The sequence below is a fragment of the Alosa sapidissima genome, chromosome 1 (genome assembly GCF_018492685.1).
Source record: "Alosa sapidissima isolate fAloSap1 chromosome 1, fAloSap1.pri, whole genome shotgun sequence".
NCBI classification, from domain to species: domain Eukaryota; kingdom Metazoa; phylum Chordata; class Actinopteri; order Clupeiformes; family Clupeidae; genus Alosa; species Alosa sapidissima.
Window position 1 is genome coordinate 46,285,365 of NC_055957.1, and position 19,030 is coordinate 46,304,394.

Genomic DNA, 19,030 nt, shown 5'->3' on the forward strand with positions numbered 1-19,030 from the left:
ACATACGGGTGAATCCTCTTGGTGAAACTTGTGGCTCTCCCTTGATGCACACCCAGAGGAAAGAAAATGTTAAAATGAGAGCTCCTCTCTTTCTCAATTGTTTCTCCTAGACAATAATGAGATCACAGTGATATAAAAATGAGATTATTGTTTTTCTCTCCCGCTTGGTTTGTCTCTGGAGCAAAAGAGTTAAGTTATCTCAGTGTAGACTCCCTTTAATATACAAATGAGATCTCATCAATATTTTAACTAATGCTCAGTGTTGTCTAATTTATACATCTCATATTTTACTCAGGCTGATCCACCAGAGAGCTCTCTCTGTAAACTCATGCAATTCTCATTTCAGATCTTTTTGGTAAATCTCAGATTAGGCTCCATCAGTTCTGTAAAAGAGATCTCTTCACAAGCTTGAACGTTCTCATTCTAGTCATCTCAGTTTAGTCCTTTTTTGATTTACAAAAGAGATCTCAGCAAAGGCTTATACAATACTCAGACTTGCTCAATTTATATATCTCATATTTTACTCAGGCTTATCCATCAGAGAGCTCTCTAAGTGAACTAATGTAATGCTCATCCAGACCTATTTGTTTTATAAATTAGTCTGATCTGTAAGAGCTCTAGCTGTTGTACAACAATTCTCAAATGATTTTCATTGGCTTATTTGTTTTAATTGCACATATTTTCAAGTTCACATTTGCAAACAGTAGGCCTAACCATGTGATGTGACCATAGACTGTATATATAGAACCTTGTCAGCAACAGACAGGTTCGTTTATAAACAGGGTTGGAATTATAGCGCAAGCCTTTGAAGATCTCCATATGGATAAAACTTAGGCTACAACCAGGTAAGGAGTTTAGCACGTATCCAGAAATATTTTTGATAAGAAATTATTTATAGGCATAGGTTAGGCCTACAGTAAGTCTGTAGGCTATGGGATGGATAGCCCATCTGAATGTTTTTGGATGCCGCCTGTGATTTATTATTTTTGGGCATAGCTACGGTATAGGCTAATTTAAGGGGACATAATGAGTAGCCTACGTCTATTCTAAGGTAAAGTCCACAAAAATAGACTTAATAGGCCCGCCAAACACTGCCGGAACTTTAAGAACGAACGATATTTTGCGTTCCGAACCGGTTCAGGACCGATATGTTGGTGGCGGAACGCATGCAAGAATGAAAACGATAAACATAAGCCTACCTGAACCGTTCGGAACGGAACGTTTAAAAAATAATTTCGTTTTCAAGCCCTGATGTTACGGGCTATGCCTTGGCTTACCCTCTGCTTTTTGAAGTTACGGCAAAAACAGCATCTTATTTTGATAAGAAAACAACAAAATTGACTCAAGATATTTGTCCACATGATAAAATTGATGCCCATTGTTCCAAAAATGACAAAAACTCATTTTTGATAAAATTGAAGTTACGGCCTTTTGCCTTTGCACGGCAGTTAAGATAACCAGGTTTTGTCAACCCTGGTTTAACAAAGTAACCCTGGGTTACATCTGGGTAGGTTAAGCTCCCTTCGTAGTACAGGCCCCAGCTAACATTGGCTAGTAAATAAATCAAACAAAATAGGGTTTCCAATATCTTCCAAAACATTTTAGTTGTTGAATCAGCAAAAAACTTCTAAACAGCCTGAAAATACTAACGTTACTCCTGCCAAAGGCTTCAAATTCCTTTGAGAATATTGATAATCTTAAATGGGTTCAAACCAACAAAACACAACACAGAGGAGATTTGTAAATCAACTTCACCAAACTTTGATCTGAACTAAGGCCTCCATTTCCATCTTCCACAACCTCTGCAATATGGCAAGCCGATTGAGCATTTATTCAGATATCTTGACTAGTGAGCACGTTAACACGTAAAGGCAAAAATACCCTCTAGTTTACTAGTGAGGGTGTTGTAGGCCTTACTAGTTAACTAGTGGCATGTATATTTTGTTCACTAGTTAACTAGTTACACCTAAAAAGAGAAACAAACTGACCGTTTTTGTCCACTAGTTAACTAGTGGAACAAGTCTCACTAGTTTGCATGTGTGGCAGTGAAGCAGCTCACTAGTTAACTAGTGCCTGAAACGGCTATTATGCTAATTGTAATGAGAGGGTGGGTAGAAGACTCCTATTGGGTATTATGTAAGAATCCCATCCAGTCTAAATGTAAATTTACTGTTCATAGCCTCGCGAACAGGTCCTGATGGGTGCCCCTAGTGGCTAAAGTGACACACTGCTCTGCAACGGTACTTCAGTATAGTAAAGCAGAGCCTGCAGTATGTTGCAAAGGGATGGAAAATTTCCGGTAAATTTCCGGAAACTTACCGGAAACTTTCTATGGGAAGTTAAGCTGGGGAATATTGGGAATATTCCAAATTGGAAACTTTCATGGAATTAAAGGAAATTATGGGAATTTACGGGAATTAACTGAGAATTTTTGGTAATTCATACTGTTTCATATACAAACATTAACATTTTGTTTCGTAATAAGCAATATGATTTGTTTGTTCGTATTTTCGCTTAGCTTAGCATACAAAGCTAGCTACTGTGCTAGCGGGAATCCCATTCTCTGCCTATGCTTTACTAGCGTGTTAAGCTAGCAACACTGAAACCACTGAACTGCCAAGATAAACCACGCCACTCAACAACAAAATCCGATTGGTTGGAACATTAACTGACTATCAGTTTGTTCAGTTAAAATCCCAGAAAATGGTAAAAAAAAATACAATGACACAACATACCACCCTAACCAAACCTTATAGATTATTTAAGTTATATATAAGTTGTCAATCTTAATCAGACAGATTAATCGTCCCATTACAGTTTATGCAAAATGACGTACACCCATTTGAATGAGGACAAAAGTGACGACAAGCCCATAACTGTGCAACTCTGTTTGCAAACTTCCCCCAGTTTCACATCAGTTATTCCCACATGAGATGACATTTTCACTGGGAATTTATTTTCCCCATGCACATGAACACACCATAGGTTTCCTTTATGTCTAGTAGCCTATGCTGATTGCTGTGTGCATGGGATTGACGTATGTGCAGGGTAGAAATTTGACTGAAATTGCATTACTGTAAATAAGGTTGTTTTAACTAATATTATGCTGCAAGATGGGGTTTTGCCCACTACGTTTAAGTTCCCTGTTATAGACTAACTTGCCATATTAAAAATTCCCAGTTTATTTCCATTATTTCCCGTTTATTCCTATTAATTTCCATATATTCCTGTTAATTCCCATGGAAAGTTTCCAACATTGAAAATTCCCATTTGCAACCCCATGCACAACACATGTTGCACTTGGCGATCACGGTGGGGATTGATATGGTAGTGGACCATGATGGTCATAGAAGAAGTGAAGGAGCAGTACCCCCCAATTATAGTGGGGTAATTCGCACTCTGATCAATTGCAACACCCAGAGGAATAAAAATCAATTTTACAAAATAGGGGAATGCCGCGATCGGCGGACTTTGACCTACACACGCAGTAGCTGGCGTCACGAGACTCTAATCATGTATATAATGAGCATTAACCAGCGTCTCCGTGGCACACATAGAAAAGGCAGCGCTGTGCTATATAGCACTTTAAGAATTGCGTCGCCGGTTCGAATCCGGCGGCCGTTTCCGCGGTCTCACGTTGTTTTACGCGACGCCGCCCTCTGGTCATCGCGTCCCCGATCGCCCGCGACATCTTATGAAGCAAAGAACCTGACTGTTTGTAACTGTTTTCGTCCTGTTTCTTGTGCTTTTTTACTGAGGGCAATCATATTAATCATTGATATCAATTGCAACACCCAGAGGAATAAAAATAAATTTTACAAGATAGGGGAATGCCGCGATCGGCGGACTTTGACCTGCACACACAGTAGCCGGCGTCACGAGACTCTAATCATGTATATTATGAGCACTGCATTAATCAGCGTCTCCGTGGCACACAGAAAAGGCAGCGCTGTGCTATATAGCACTTTAAGAATTGCGTCGCCGGTTCGAATCCGACGGCCGTTTCCGCGGTCTCACGTTGTTTTACGCGACGCCGCCCTCTGGTCATCGCGTCCCCGATCGCCCGCGACATCTTATGAAGCAAAGAACCTGACTGTTTGTAACTGTTTGCGTCCTGTTTCTTGTGCTTTTTTACTGAGGGCAATCATATTAATCATTGATATCAATTGCAACACCCAGAGGAATAAAAATCAATTTTACAAAATAGGGGAATGCCGCGATCGGCGGACTTTGACCTACACACGCAGTAGCCGGCGTCACGAGACTCTAATCATGTATATTATGAGCATTGCATTAATCAGTGTCTCCGTGGCACACATAGAAAAGGCAGCGCTGTGCTATATAGCACTTTAAGAATTGCGTCGCCGGTTCGAATCCGACGGCCGTTTCCGCGGTCTCACGTTGTTTTACGCGACGCCGCCCTCTGGTCATCGCGTCCCCGATCGCCCGCGACATCTTATGAAGCAAAGAACCTGACTGTTTGTAACTGTTTGCGTCCTGTTTCTTGTGCTTTTTTACTGAGGGCAATCATATTAATCATTGATATCAGTTGCAACACCCAGAGGAATAAAAATCAATTTGACAAAATAGGGGAATGCCGCGATCGGCGGACTTTGACCTACACACGCAGTAGCCGGCGTCACGAGACTCTAATCATGTATAAACATGCTTTTTTACTGAGGGCAATCATATTAATCATTGATATCAATTGCAATCAATTGCAAAGAGACAGAAATATTAGTTTTGGGGGGGTCAGATAATGTTTCTGATATTGTGAAACAATATCATTACAGTTACAATACAAGTCAACTCCTATTTTCACTGTAGGAACATTGTGTTAAGGAAAGGAGGGCCAGCAGACAGGAGAGGCACAGGATATAACCGTGAACAGGCCGCAGGGAGACAACAGAATATATAAGAACAATGACTGATTATCAGTTTGTCGCATGTTTAGACCTTGTATGTGTTGCACAACACATGTTGCACTTGGCGATCCCGGTGGGGATTGATATGGTAGTGGACCATGATGGTCATAGAAAAAGTGAAGGAGCAGTACCCCCCAATTATGGTGGGGTAATTCGCACTCTGCCCTGGACCTCTTCTATTCTGAGACAGGCGATTTTTAAAAGCGCCAATTTGAAGCACCTCTACTAGACAAAGCATATTGAGCAAGCATAGGGTAGGCTAGGCCCATTCAACAGTAAACTGAGACCACAGAATATTTTTTACAATTTAAGAAGGCAATATGATTGATCCACCACAATCTAGTTAAGCCGACATGCATTCACTGGCCAACAACGTGATGTTCCTGGGTTTCCAGGATTTCGGGTCAACATAAAAAAAACTAAAAAAATTAAATTAAACTTGCTGATTAATGGGTTCAAGGAACCAGCCTTGTCTCAGCTCAAATTTTATTTTAAGTTCACTTTAAGATCTTTAAAATAGCCACGGCTACTCAGTTTTTCTCCCCAATCACTCTTATCTTGCCTTATTTCTCCTCATTTCAAATGTTGCCTTTTAGGCTACTTATTTTATTTCACATTAAACATTAGGCCTAGGCCTACAATCTTCTTGAATTTCCCCTTGGGGATCAATAAAGTATCTATCTATCTACAACTAGGCTCCATCCATTCATCCTAATATTATATATACACAGTGGCGATTCTAGACATTTTTAACAAGGGTGGCACTAGTGAGGCACTGATTCAAGGGTGGCATGAGACAAAACATCCAGATAAACAGAAACAGGCTCAAGATGTGAAATTAGCACAAATACATTAGGGAAACCAGATGCAAACACCATACTCATAAATTGAAGGACAAAAAAAAACACAAATACCTTACTCTCACATAAAATGTCTTTGTATTTGAATAAAATTTAATACAAACATATTAAAGTTAATTATCTAAGTTGTCTGTCACTGGGCTATGCTGTTCTAAAACAAATTCCATCATGGGGACATTAAAATATAATCAATTTTATTATATTACTGTAAATGAAGATATACAAAATATACTCATCCAAGACATTTCCCCCACTCTATGGCCATCTATTTTTGTAGCTGTTACAATAATTTGACCTGCTTTTTTGTCTATTTGTTTATTTTCTCAAGAAACTTGAGGTTGGTATAAAGGAGTGTATTGTGTATGTGAGCAATTTCATCTTCCTGAATCTCAATATTATGATCACAACAAGTCTGGGCAAATTATTAATTCAATTTTCACGTGGGGTTGCAGGGCAACCATAACCGGTTCCATGTCTTCCTTTGATTAATAAACTTTAAAGTTCTCAAGAAACTTGAGGTTGGTATGAAGGAGTGTATTGTGTACTGTATGTGAGCAAACATTGTGCACGTTGCACATGGTGCAACTTCTTGCAGGGCAACCACATAACCATGTGTTTGAATTGGATGACTAAAGTTCTCAAGAAACTTATCTGCCTGAATCTCAATATTCTAATCACAACAAGTCTGGGCAAATTACAAGTCAGCACCAGTGCTGCATTCATTGTTTTGCACTTTTATAATCACATCACCAAAAGTAGGTTATTGGTTTACCAAAAAAATTTGGCACTATTTTTGAACTACAAACCTAGTATTTGATACAAAATACGATGCCATTTTTTTCCAACTAAATAAAATAAAAATGACATACACAAAACATACTATTTTGTATTTTACATGCATGTATCAGACATACTGCCTATCCCTGGCTGTTGGCTGCAGCAACTCAAGCTAGGTAGTACTGTTTGTTTTGTGTTTATGTTAGTTTTGATCCAATTTGACAGCTTTGCTATGTTGTCCACCCAAATTTCTACCAGCCCACCCAAATATAGTAGCCTAGCCTAGGTTAGAACCAGCCCTGCCCTGCATGGAGACATATTTTACGATAATAATGGAGAAAATGTTAGCAAAACTTTAGGTTTTTGTTAACGGAATCTCCCGACCCTCATTCATCAATTTCCGCAACAGCCCACATTCTGCCTTCAATCCAGCGAGACAAGTGAAATAAATGTTTTTTTTTTTTTTTAAGCTGTCATCGTCATAGGCACGATATTTAGGCTACCTCTGTTAAGCCTACACAAAGTTGCGTATTAAGGAGTATTTCCTGATCGGGGAAACCTTTCGTTCCGCAGTTCAATTGTGCCGCAGGCCAATAAAGGCAAGTGTGTTTGCCACTTACATTCCTGACGTCTGACACTTCACACTGATGCAAGTGCATCAAGAAAGGTCCCGCCTTACACCATGTTAATGGCCAATCGTAGACTAGGATTTGGGGTGGCACCTGGGGTGGCCAATCGAATCTCAAGGGTGGCCTGTGCCACCCGGAGCCACCCCTCTGGCTCCGCCCCTGTATATATATTATACATACATACATATACATAGCCTAAACATTATGATGCTCCGGACCTTTGCTTGAGGAAATTTTCCGTAACGACCTCGCTGAAGATTAATTGAATACCCCTGGTGTATACTGTATTTTCTGTATTTTGTTTTTGTTCTTGACAATTGTCAGTGTCTCTTGAGTGATCAGAGCTAAATGTTTTGGGCTAATTTAGATGTAATATTGAGTCATTGTCTTTGATTTACCGGATTGACCCTAAAGCACTCCTTGTTTACAAATCACTTAAAGGACAAATCCGGTATGAATTGATCCATAGCTCTTGTTGGAAATCACTGTGCTGTTTATAGGAAAAAGAAAATGTGGCACAGCCAATTCTGAGTTAAAGACAGGGAAGTATAGCCCAGAGCCGTATAGAAGTACTTTTGGTATTCCTGACATAATGCAGGGTAGCCGCGGGGTCTTAAAAGTCTTTAAACGGTCTTAAATGTCATGTTCCTTAATTAAGGTCTGAAAAAGTCTTAAATTCCGTTGCCAAAGTCTTAATTTTTTAAATGAAGGTCTTCAATTTTAATTATACTAGCCTGCAAGCAAGGTGAAATGGGGGAAAAAACTAGCCTGGCGGGCCATCCTATATCATTGAAATGTATAGTCTGGAATCGAGCCATTCACCTCGCTTAATCCAAGGGGCGGACAGAGAATTGTCTTTCAAACTGCCTAGGCATGCAATAGGCCAGCGCTACGACCATATCCGTATCCGGTCGGCAAAACAGCAAATACATCCTTCTTCGAAAGGAATGACTTAAGTGCATTGTGTTGCTCAACTTTCAAAGAAAAGCACAAGTCCAACTCCTCCAAAGTTGACGCCAACGCCGATTCAAACAACCGCTCTTCGTTTGCCATAGCCACCTTCCTTGTTGTTCACTGTCGCAGGACTGTCGCCATCCTGTTAAGCCCGCCTTAAGACTCTAACAAAATAGAGCGCTGTGATTGGATGACGTCCACGGCCATGGTTTGATACTAGACGTACAGGCTGAGCAAATTAATTTGCCGCCGCTAGGGTGCGTCTAGATTTCTAGGCTAGGAAAAAACAACAATGTGAAAATTCAACAGGGGGTTGATTAACGTCAGAGATCGTCTAATTTAGGGTTGCACGGTGCACCGATACTACAAAAGTGTCGCAATAGCTATTAACAGTTGTCACATACCTAATTTTATTAGTATCAATACTTTTAAGAATGACCGTGTTCTTGTTTGTGTGCACAAGGCATGCTTCTAGTTCCTCCTCCCCAAGCCTGGGCTGTGCGTCTTTTCTCCTCACACACATATGCGCAGCTGACGTGCCATAAACAGCGAGACATGGCTGCTAGTTTAGCTTAAGTGATTCTGTGGTAACACATAATAATATCAAGTTTCTTTGCTCACTTGCACCTCTCAACTTTGTGTTGCTAACCTACCTAGGCTATGAGATGTACGTAGGTCTACTATTGGGTTTAATGTCATTTAGAAATAGGCAGCGCAACCTTTGCAAACTTTTACATCTGGAGAGAGCTCCTTGCTAACTAATTCTGCTAGCTCAGGTCATGTATGTCATTCGTATTAGTGCTAAAATCATTATTGAACATGATCCCTTCTATGAACTTGATAGTTTTTTATTTACATTTATTTTATCTAATGACAGACAACAATGAATTGCATCCACATATCCTTATGCATTATGTGCAACTATTATTCACTAGCCTAAAACCGTGACACTGAAGGCTACAGTAATTACTCACGTACTCAGGTCTACACACCACATTAAAATTTGCCTAGGTGTAATAGTTTAAAAATAAATATATTAAGTATTCAAATGACTAAATATGTTTAGCAATTAAGCAGATTAATAGTAATTATGCAGATTAAAAAATACTATACATTAACTGTACACTTTATATCAGGGGTCTCAAACACCCGGCCCGCGTCCTGCCCAATTCCGGCCCGCGACGTATGACAAAATAATAATGTAATCCGGCCCTTGAGGCTATTAATTGCGACAAACAACGATACTGATTAAAATAGACGATAGATCCAGGTACGGTGACAAATCTCATTTGTAGGCCTACTCTGCTCCACTATGTGCAAGACATCCATAGATTCAAACCCAAAATCGCTGTGCAAAGTTTTCAGTTTTTACTTGTATTACACGCGAGAAACACAAAGACGTGCATTTGTAATGACACGGAAGCGATGCAGGCCATAGTGTTGCAGAAATTGAAGCAGAAATTAAGCAGAAATAGCCAGGCCTACACCAAATGTTGAAAAACGTTCACGTGTGTTGAAGTCTTAGGTAAGCTATGTTATTCACCTATTCTAATTCTAATTCTGAAGGAGAATATCCTTTTGGAGATTATGATCGATTGTCTATGACGGTGATAGTCACGGTGCGTCTGTGAATGGAGGTGCGTGTATACAACGGTGTCCACTAAGCATACCATGCTTGTTTCGACCCTCTGCCCAACATAGCTTGGAGGTTGCAGTGGTAATCGTGATGATAGTGTCCGTAATGGATGTGGTACAGACAGCAGGGCTAGTAGAAATAGGACTACAAAGTCACCCGTAATATGATGCGAACTTCTGGGTAGGCTACTGCAGATTACCCGCGATAGGAACTGTTTCACCAGAAAACTTTATTGTAGGCCTATATTGTAGTAATCTATTACTAAATCACAACATCTTAGGTGTTGGTATACATCTTAGGTGTTTTTCTGTTAATTTGTTATGTGGGTAGTATGAAAAAAGGAAAGTAAACCTGCTTAAATATGTTCATCCAGTATTTACTGAAAGGTGCATAATTTGAAGTGCTTGCCATCCAGTGACAAATTAGATGGGTACATTTACCCCCTTCATAAACTTTTGTTTTACTCAAAGATTTTTACATTTACAGTATAACTTTATCTCTGACCACTTTCAAGCCATGGCCTTTTAAATTTTTATATAAAAATCCAATGGTGTTGCTTTCTTAACCCTGATGCCTAGTTTGCCAGGTTTAAAAAAGTTATGAGAGGAAATATTTGTATTTGGTGTGAAACACACACGCATACCTGTTTTTTATGTTTTTCATTTATTTTATAATTTGTATTAATATTTATTTTATCATTATTTTATTTATAAGCTAAGGTTGCTAGCACAGGTGTCTAAAACTAGATAAAAACACTTGCACTTTCTGTTTGCAGTTTTGTGTGGTATTTGAAAAAAAGAACATTGCATTTTCAGAAATAGCCGGCCCTCCAATCAGATGACGTTGGCAGAATTGGCCCCCAGCTCATTTGAGTTTGAGACCCCTGCTTTATATGAATTCGAAGGTATATGAAATAGAAACATATGAAATAAGCCATAATTTTCCGTGTGTGTGGAAAGAGTCAAGCAGAATCTAGGATGCCCACTGGTGTGAATGATAACACTATATTCAATATTACTGATGATGTCAAGGTGGTCTGGGCCCCCAAATCAAATACATTTTTTAAGAATTATCGAAGAAGTATCGAAATCGCAATTCTTGATGTGGTATCGGTATCGAAACAATAATTTTGGTATCGTGGCAACTACACCAGTCTAATTTCTTAGGATATGCGCAAACAATACTTTGGGTTTTCGCACCGGCAGCAATGAATCAACATAATCAGTCGAAAGGAGAGGACAGCACATCATGGGGAAGTGTTGTTTTAATTGTCATTATGGATTTGATCTGGTGTTTTACAACCGCATAATGGGTGTGATGTAGGTCTTAATTTTCATGTAAGTGGTCTTAAAAAGGTCTTTAAAAAAGTATTATTTGGTGTGGTCAAACCTGGGGAAACCCTGTAATGGAAAGAAGATACCGAAGGCTTTTTTGCCATATTGAGTCAGCTTTACTTTCTTGTCCATAACTTGTCTAGGTTATGACACATTTTATTGTTCTTTGTCCTTTGGACAGTGCCTGGTGAGCTCGAACAACAAGGCTTTGAATCAGTTTACACCAGATTTGCCCTTCAATGAGACTGTGTGACATGTTCCAGCAATACTCATCACTTAAACCTCACTGATCACAGGAGAAATGTTCCTGTTGAAACCCACTATCAGAACTAAACAAGGCAACGCTGCATTTAGTTGTTATGCGTTCTGACTATGGAGCCAGCTCCCAGATGGCAAAAAAATTGCCCAAATTACTTTTTTGACATCAGGACTCTGAACTAAACTATTTTCAGATGCACATTTTTTTTTTTACACTGAATAGGCTTAGTCCAACCAAAACAAGGTTTTGCCTAGTGGTAAGATGGATAGGGGTTAATCCTAGCCTGACAATACAGTTTACTCACTAGATGAGGTGAGGGAATTCAACAAACTTGTTTAAGCTTGACAAATATATCAATACAATCTGTTTTTCAATTGGGCAACATATAGCAAATGTGAGTGGTAGTTATCACATCCCCCATTCTGTGTTTAAGTGATTAATAAGGTGTGTCTGATCTTTGTGCTGTATCAAAATTCCCACAGTTATGAAAGCAGACGGTCAAACAAATGTCTTACTTTGTATTTTTGAGTGGCTCACAAACTAACAATTCCATAACTTGAACTAACTTCCATTGCTTGAAGTCCATTTTAAAGTGCAACTGTGCAAGCTCCCATTGCTTAAAGTCCATTTTTAAAGTACAACTGTTTTGCTTTGTTTTATAAAATAAAAGTTTGAAATGCTATGGCGTGCCCTATTTTTTGACCCTCAAACTGATATCTCAATTGTAACTCCTACTTCTCAACAGTTTCTCATTGCAATGTCTCCTCATTTGCTCTATTATTTCTCCTAAGGAGAAACAAGTTGTAAACATATAAGAGATCTCCCGTATTTCTCCTGCTTCTCAAACTAATATCTCTTATGTGACTCCATCTGCTCTATTATTTCTCCTAAGGAGAAACAAGTTGTAAGTGAGACTACACTCAAACATATAAGAGATCTCCTGTATTTCTTCTGCTTCTCAAACTAATATCTCTTATGTGACTCCTACTTGTCTTATTGCTATGTGTCTCATCTTTTGCTTGTTTTATTTCTCCTAAGGCAAAATTAGGAGAAATAATTGTGACAAAAGTAATACTTAAATGATCCTTAAAAGAGAATCACCATTTTGCCTCCTTAGCAACAGAAGGGATACAAATGAGAAGCAAAAGTTTCCTCTGGACATCATTGTAAAGAATAAAGCCTGTTTCCTGATTGACCATTCATCCTGACTGAGATTCAAGATAACTGGGGTACAAGAAAATTACCATCAGTTTTATCAACCGTGTGATTACAATTTTGGATTTACTGAGAATCAAGTCTGCTAACATCTTCATCATCCTGGTTGACAGCACTCTTAAGGTGAGCATTTGTGTTTTCTGGTGGTAAGATTCTGGAGTCCCATAGTCATCCTGATGAGGATTGACAGTTGACCTCTTGGAGGATATTGGGCTCCCACTCTGGAAGCCATATTGGGCGTTAGAGCATTCCTGCTCTGTAAATGGCCATACGCACTGACGAGTGGTCTCTGTGAGATCTAGTTGGGCTTCTCTGAAGCCATATTTTGGGTGTTAGAGCATTTTTGCTCTGTAAATGGCCATAGTACTGACAAGTATACAAGTGGTCTCAGTGAGATCTAGTTGGGTTTCTCTGAAGCCATATTTTGGGTAGTTGGAGAAAAGGGCCACTCTCCTGTAAATGCTACTATATTGGGGACTGCTTGCCTGGGGTCTCTCACCTGAAACAATAGTATAAGAATATGCTGCTGGTCACACAGGATGTATGAAAAAGATATTTGGCTTACAAATTGATATTTGGATGAATTTACAACTAGTTTGAAATTGAATTGATATCTGAAGTTTAAATTTAATTATTTGAATAGTGGAAACTGGTCACGATATGGACAAACAGGATTCATGTGTTAAGGTTCCTTTGAGTGTACAGATTGCTATGGCTATGATTGGGGATGAGACAGAGCATGCAAAACTTAAAGGAACACTCCACCCATTTGCATTAGGCTTTGCATTGTTAGAAACCCAGTCATACTTTTGAATGGTCATGCAACACTCTCTCATTTCCACCTGAGATGGAAGAAATCCGTATTCACCTCTTTACACTTCCTCCCACAATGATGCAAAAATCGTAATTTTATGTGACTAGTGAAACTCAAATGATTTTAGAAATATTTAGCCAAAGCCAAAAAGTGTTAGAGAGAAGGAGAGACGCCGGTGCAGCTCAGATGTCTTCTTAATTTTCTTTATTCTTTAATAAAAGGTGCAGAACATCATTAAACTTTAAAGACAGAATATGCACGCAGGCACAACTAGGCTACTTGTTGTTTTCTTTTACTCGGCTATCTATATATGGTTATCAGCACACAATGTTGGGCTAATTCACTAGTTATGGATATCACAAGTTTAAACAATGAAAACAGAAAGGATGGAGACAGCAAAGCTAGAGGAGTTATTCCAGATGGGCAAGAACAAGGTAGGCAATTGGTGTGCTTGTCAGAACGTTCGATTACAGCTGTTTAAAGCCAGACGTCACGGTACGCTAGAACAAAACTAAAGGTAACTTTAGCTATAGGGCTGTATCAATTTGTCCAAATTAATAGGTCATCGTACACGTTGTTGTTGTATTATTGCATGTGGATATTGTTATGCTATGTAGGCTACTTTTTTTTGCAATGCACGGACCTAAAACCGAGAAACGGACAAATATTGTACACGCGTGAATTTGTTTTTGCGGGGGTGGGTGGGTGTACGTACCATAGCTCTCTCTCTCTCTCTCTCTCTCTCACACACACACACACACACACACACACACACACACACACAGTACCTTTCTTAGCCACAGTTAATTTTAGTGGTGATATGTGTTATGGACATTGTTATGCACATTATTGACTGCAGTTTATTCTCATCAATGTCAGTCCATGAATGCATATTGATCAGTTGTTAACTAATACTGTAGGCCTAGAAGTTGCATTTGAAAATGTTACTGTTGTAGGCTGTTTGTTTTTTATTTCAGCCACACTGTTTTAAAGTGGTTAGGACCATTACACACCAATTTTGAATAAGCCATACTGCAATACCGATTTCATGGTTGCACCATGCACATGTTCGCCGATTATGTGGCCCTCAGTAACCTATAAATTCAATGATGTGGCGCTCTATGAAAATGAGTTTGACACCCCTGCTCTAAAATATCTGTCCTGGCCTGGTTGCACCGGATTGTGGCCAAACGACAGAAGCGCGGAGAACCCTCCTTTGTCTACCAAAAAGTGTTACTACTTTCACTGCTTGTGAAAGAAGGGGGTGGGGGAGGGGGGCTTAACGTGAAAAAGCTTAATGTCCCAAAACGGCAAAGTCATAATGGTAGGCTACAGGAAGTGGGGGGAGGGTATGGGATGACCAGAGCCGTCTTCGCTGTGCTATTCAGAAAGCATCTTATTGTCTTTCCAGGCGCACACAGCTCGTTATAGCCTATCGAGTGCCTTAGCAGATAGGCTCTGCTCTTGGGCCTCACAGCGAACTCAACCCTCTTGTTGCTTGCAGTTTGTTAAATAAAGCGATGCAGATTACATTATTTATTTCTGATTAATTGCGTCTTTTTTGCAACATCTGCTTGTTAGGCTGGGCTACTGTCAATGTCCTGTACAGGTATATGTTCAACAATTGCTGGTGTAGGCCTACAGGCTATAATCAATTAGGGACTGTTCGTTATTTATTTAAGGGGCTACCGGAGGAGTTTTGGGAGCGTTAGTCAAAAAAGACGTGACCCTCCCTCGCCAGCAAGACATTTTTCTGACACTCCAAAGTGATTGAGAAAAAACGCATGACCCTCCCCAGTCCCAACAATTTAGGATATTGATGCCTTCTGTCTACTGGGTCAATTTGGGAGCTTGCATGCTACGACTCCTTCCTTGAAATGCCTTGAAAAGGCTGTCGTTTGCACAATTTCACAAATAATCACTGGGACCGAAACAAACATGTCAACTTTTCCCGGGTTTATCGCGTATTTTAACTTTTTCCTCGCTGTCTTAGGAGGAGCTGCAGGGCCGTCGCAAGGGGGTGCGAGGCCCTGTACGAACTTGACAGATGCATGAACTTACGCCTACTTTACACATAGCCAAGGCTACCATCGGTGCATTTTAATAGTAGCCTAGTCTAATAAGCTACACCAGCTTGTCTTTAAGAGGGGAAATTGTATAGCCTATAACATTAGCTGAGTATTTGGCCATATGGTGTTTATCATAGGCTACATCATGAAACCAAATAGTGTAACAAAGGCGAACACTTTAACAGGGGAAATTAATTGGGCATGAATCATTGTGCTGAACTGTATTTGTCAATGCAGAAACACACGACATTCAAACTGTTGATAAGATGTGCACTATGGAAATTGGTCTGTAGGCTAACAATGTACTTGTACAGGTAAATGTTCAACAATTGCTGTACAGGCTATAACAGATGCATGAACTTACGTGCATGAAATCATGCGATAGCTTACTTTACACATAGCCAAGGCTACCGTCGGTGCATTTTAATAGTAGCCTAGTCTAATAAGCTACACCAGCTTGTCTTTAAGAGGGGAAATTGTATAGCCTATAACATTAGCTGAGTATTTGGCCATATGGTGTTTATCATAGGCTATCATGAAACCAAATAGTGTAACAAAGGCGAACACTTTAACAGGGGAAATTAATTGGGCATGAATCATTGGGCTGAACGGTATTGTCAATGCAGAAACACACGACATTCAAACTGTTGATAAGATGTGCACTATGGAAATTGGTCTGTAGGCTAACAATGTACTGTACAGGCTATAATCAATTAGCTAAATCATTTGTCAAGCTGTTTAAATTCGTGCTACTTTCAAACGCAAAAGGTGCTTTGATATATTTTTCGTTTGAACGTCAGCAAGCAGGCATGCTGCGGTTGCAATGAATGAGGATAATTGGTTTTATCTGCGGATTTATTTTTTGCATTATTTTGAATATGACTCGCTCCAGTCTCAACAGCACTTTCCACATGCATCTAAGTTCTAACACATATCCCCTCTCGCGTTCTCTCTCTCCATCCCTGCACACGGTGCTTTCTTAAAGGAGCTGCACCATCTTACAACAATTGCATCTACATTTTCATATTAGAATGTTTTGTCAAGTGTAAGCTTAAACTACCGTGATCAATTTAAGTTCCCGTGCCCCCGCTGAAAGTCTCATGCGCTTATCGTTACACTATCAAATCTATAAGTAACCGTGACAAATAGGGTATAAGATATATAAACTCACGCTATTGTATTATCATATGTGTTTGGTAATGGCTCAGCTTTCTCTGATTGTTCTACTGACTTGGAAAATGCATCATGGAAGCAGTAAGTCAAGTCGTATCAAAAATAGTAGTGGCAGAACTCCAAAGTGACACCTTGTGGTTGTTTGTGTCAACTGCAGTTTGTGCCATTTCTGCTGAGAAAATGGAGTGCGTGATTCCTGAAGGAACCCGTCCAAACTTAACGGGGACCCACTGTAGTTCCAGAAGGTCCTGGCTGTTCGTCGACATCATCTGGCAAGGTAAATATCGACGGAATTGCGGTTTTCACAAGCGCGGGTCTCTTCACTCCTAAGGGGTTCTTCTGCCTTGAAATGTAGACTGCACACCATCAGATGTTTTAGTGCTTCAATGGCTGTGTGCTCTCCGAACTTCGGGTTATTGATATCCCGTAGCCACTTTTTGCACAACTCCAACTCATTGGGTAATCTATGAAAATGTACTCCCGTGTATTTTCCTTGTGCTGGCTGAACATCCCGGTAACATGCAAGTGCACACCATTTCGAAACACAAACGAGGAGTAATTCACTAATGAGTTCGCAAACTAAGTCTTCACTAGAAATTGTTTGAAATGATTTCCAGGTAGCGTAGAGTGGAGCTCAACGCTCGAGCCTTGGTTGACAGATTATGGGCGGAGTTGAACAATTGAGTTCGACAGTGGGAGTGGCCTACGGAGCTGAGCATTGCAATGCACTATGGGGATTGTTGTCTGCAATCCACAAGCACTAAAAAGTCATTTTCTGCCTTTTCTCGGTCAAGAAGGCACCAAATTAGACATTTATGCTACTATTCTACTACATATATGACCCACTTTCAATACATATTCATGTCTCCACTGGTGGAATGTCCCTTTAAGGCTGATATGGTTAAAGATGGCTTCCAACAGGTTTGGGGAGTCAGAAAAGCTAGTGAATGGATTCTCGGTCTTAAATCTGAAAAGAAACAGAGACATTATTCCCGCTATCTTGTTTGTATGTGGACAAAGAGATCACAGGGATTTTTGACAGAGTCAGATGGTAATCCTACATCTTTGCCTAAACTGTGAAAGAAAATGAAAAATGCTACTGATAAGTTGTTGAAGGTTGCTGAGAACTTAATGGGAACAGTCCCAACCATTGATGTAAAAGATCCCAAAGGGATTGTAGATTATACACGACTCATAAACGAGTTAGTGATGAAAGTTGAAGAGGCTGCTGCCCAAGTTAATGATAAGGGCCTGTCCACACGGAGACGCTTTTTAGGTTAAACGCAGAGGTTTTGCTTTGTTTTGGCCGAGCGTCCAAACGAATCCTGTAAACGCACTGCCCGAAACCGCACTTTTCTGAAACCTGGTCCCAGAGTGAAAAAATCTGAAACCGTAGCCCGTTTGAATTCGTTTAGACAGCGAAACCGCACATCCTGCTTGCGTATCGATGATGTCATCGCCACACCTCAGCTGCCCTGGACTTGCACTTATAGTATTGCCTAACAATACTAGTTTTCATACATGACATTACCTACGATTACACTGTTTTTCCCGGTGTTTTTTTATGCATTCTAGCTACTGTCAGTGACGCGAGAGAATTTAAGTTATTAGGAAAGTGCGGTGTAAGTTTAGGCTACATTAATTTGTGCGTAGTGCCAGTATCATTCATTTATTTTACATGTCTTACAACATATATACATGCATTCGAGTGAAATCAGATATAAGCATACAAAGACACTTAGACGCTTATACAAGTCGAGTGAAATCAGATATAAGCATACAAAGACGCTTAGAACTCACGTTAAGCCGATGGTAGCACACTGAATGCAAATGCGCGATTTGATGCAGGCAAATGTATTGACTGTTACTAACGAAGGTTTTATAGCAATATTATAAATGTGGCGACAGAATAGCCTAGAACTTGGGTAAGCCTTGCGTTTAGTAGCTTAATTGCGGTGATAGCCAAAACTAATGTGAATCACGTACTATCCTACAACCAAAGAAAGTAAAGGTGATTAGTAGGCCTAACTGCGTTAGCCAAATAAAGGACGGGTCTGCACCCTTCACAAACCGTAAAATAAAGTTTATTAGTTTTACAGTTGACTACAGTTGACAGTTCACCATCAGTCCACACAAACAATTCTGGTTTCCTTGCACTAGCCATTTCGTCGTAGCCTATTCTGTCTGTTTGTAAAGCGCAAGTTTCTGTAAAGAAACAGTGCCACCTATAGGCCTGGGGTATGAAGTAACATGTTGAGTCGCGTTGAGATGGATCCGTTTGGACACAAATATTCTTGATACGGTTCCAGGGAAGACGGAGGAAAAAAAGATCGGTTTGGTACGTGTGGACTAGGCCTAAGTGTGGACAAATTGCTGCTGTGATGG

General features: G+C 39.9%; 1 long non-coding RNA gene across 1 annotated transcript; it reads left to right on the forward strand.

Annotated features, from left to right (window-relative positions):
• The first annotated feature begins 1,281 nt into the window (after window positions 1-1,281).
• Window positions 1,282-19,016, forward strand: LOC121708569. Its single transcript, XR_006031704.1, has 3 exons — window positions 1,282-1,447; window positions 11,819-11,822; window positions 19,006-19,016. It is a non-coding gene; the product is annotated as an uncharacterized LOC121708569 (long non-coding RNA).
• The last annotated feature ends 14 nt before the right edge of the window (window positions 19,017-19,030 follow it).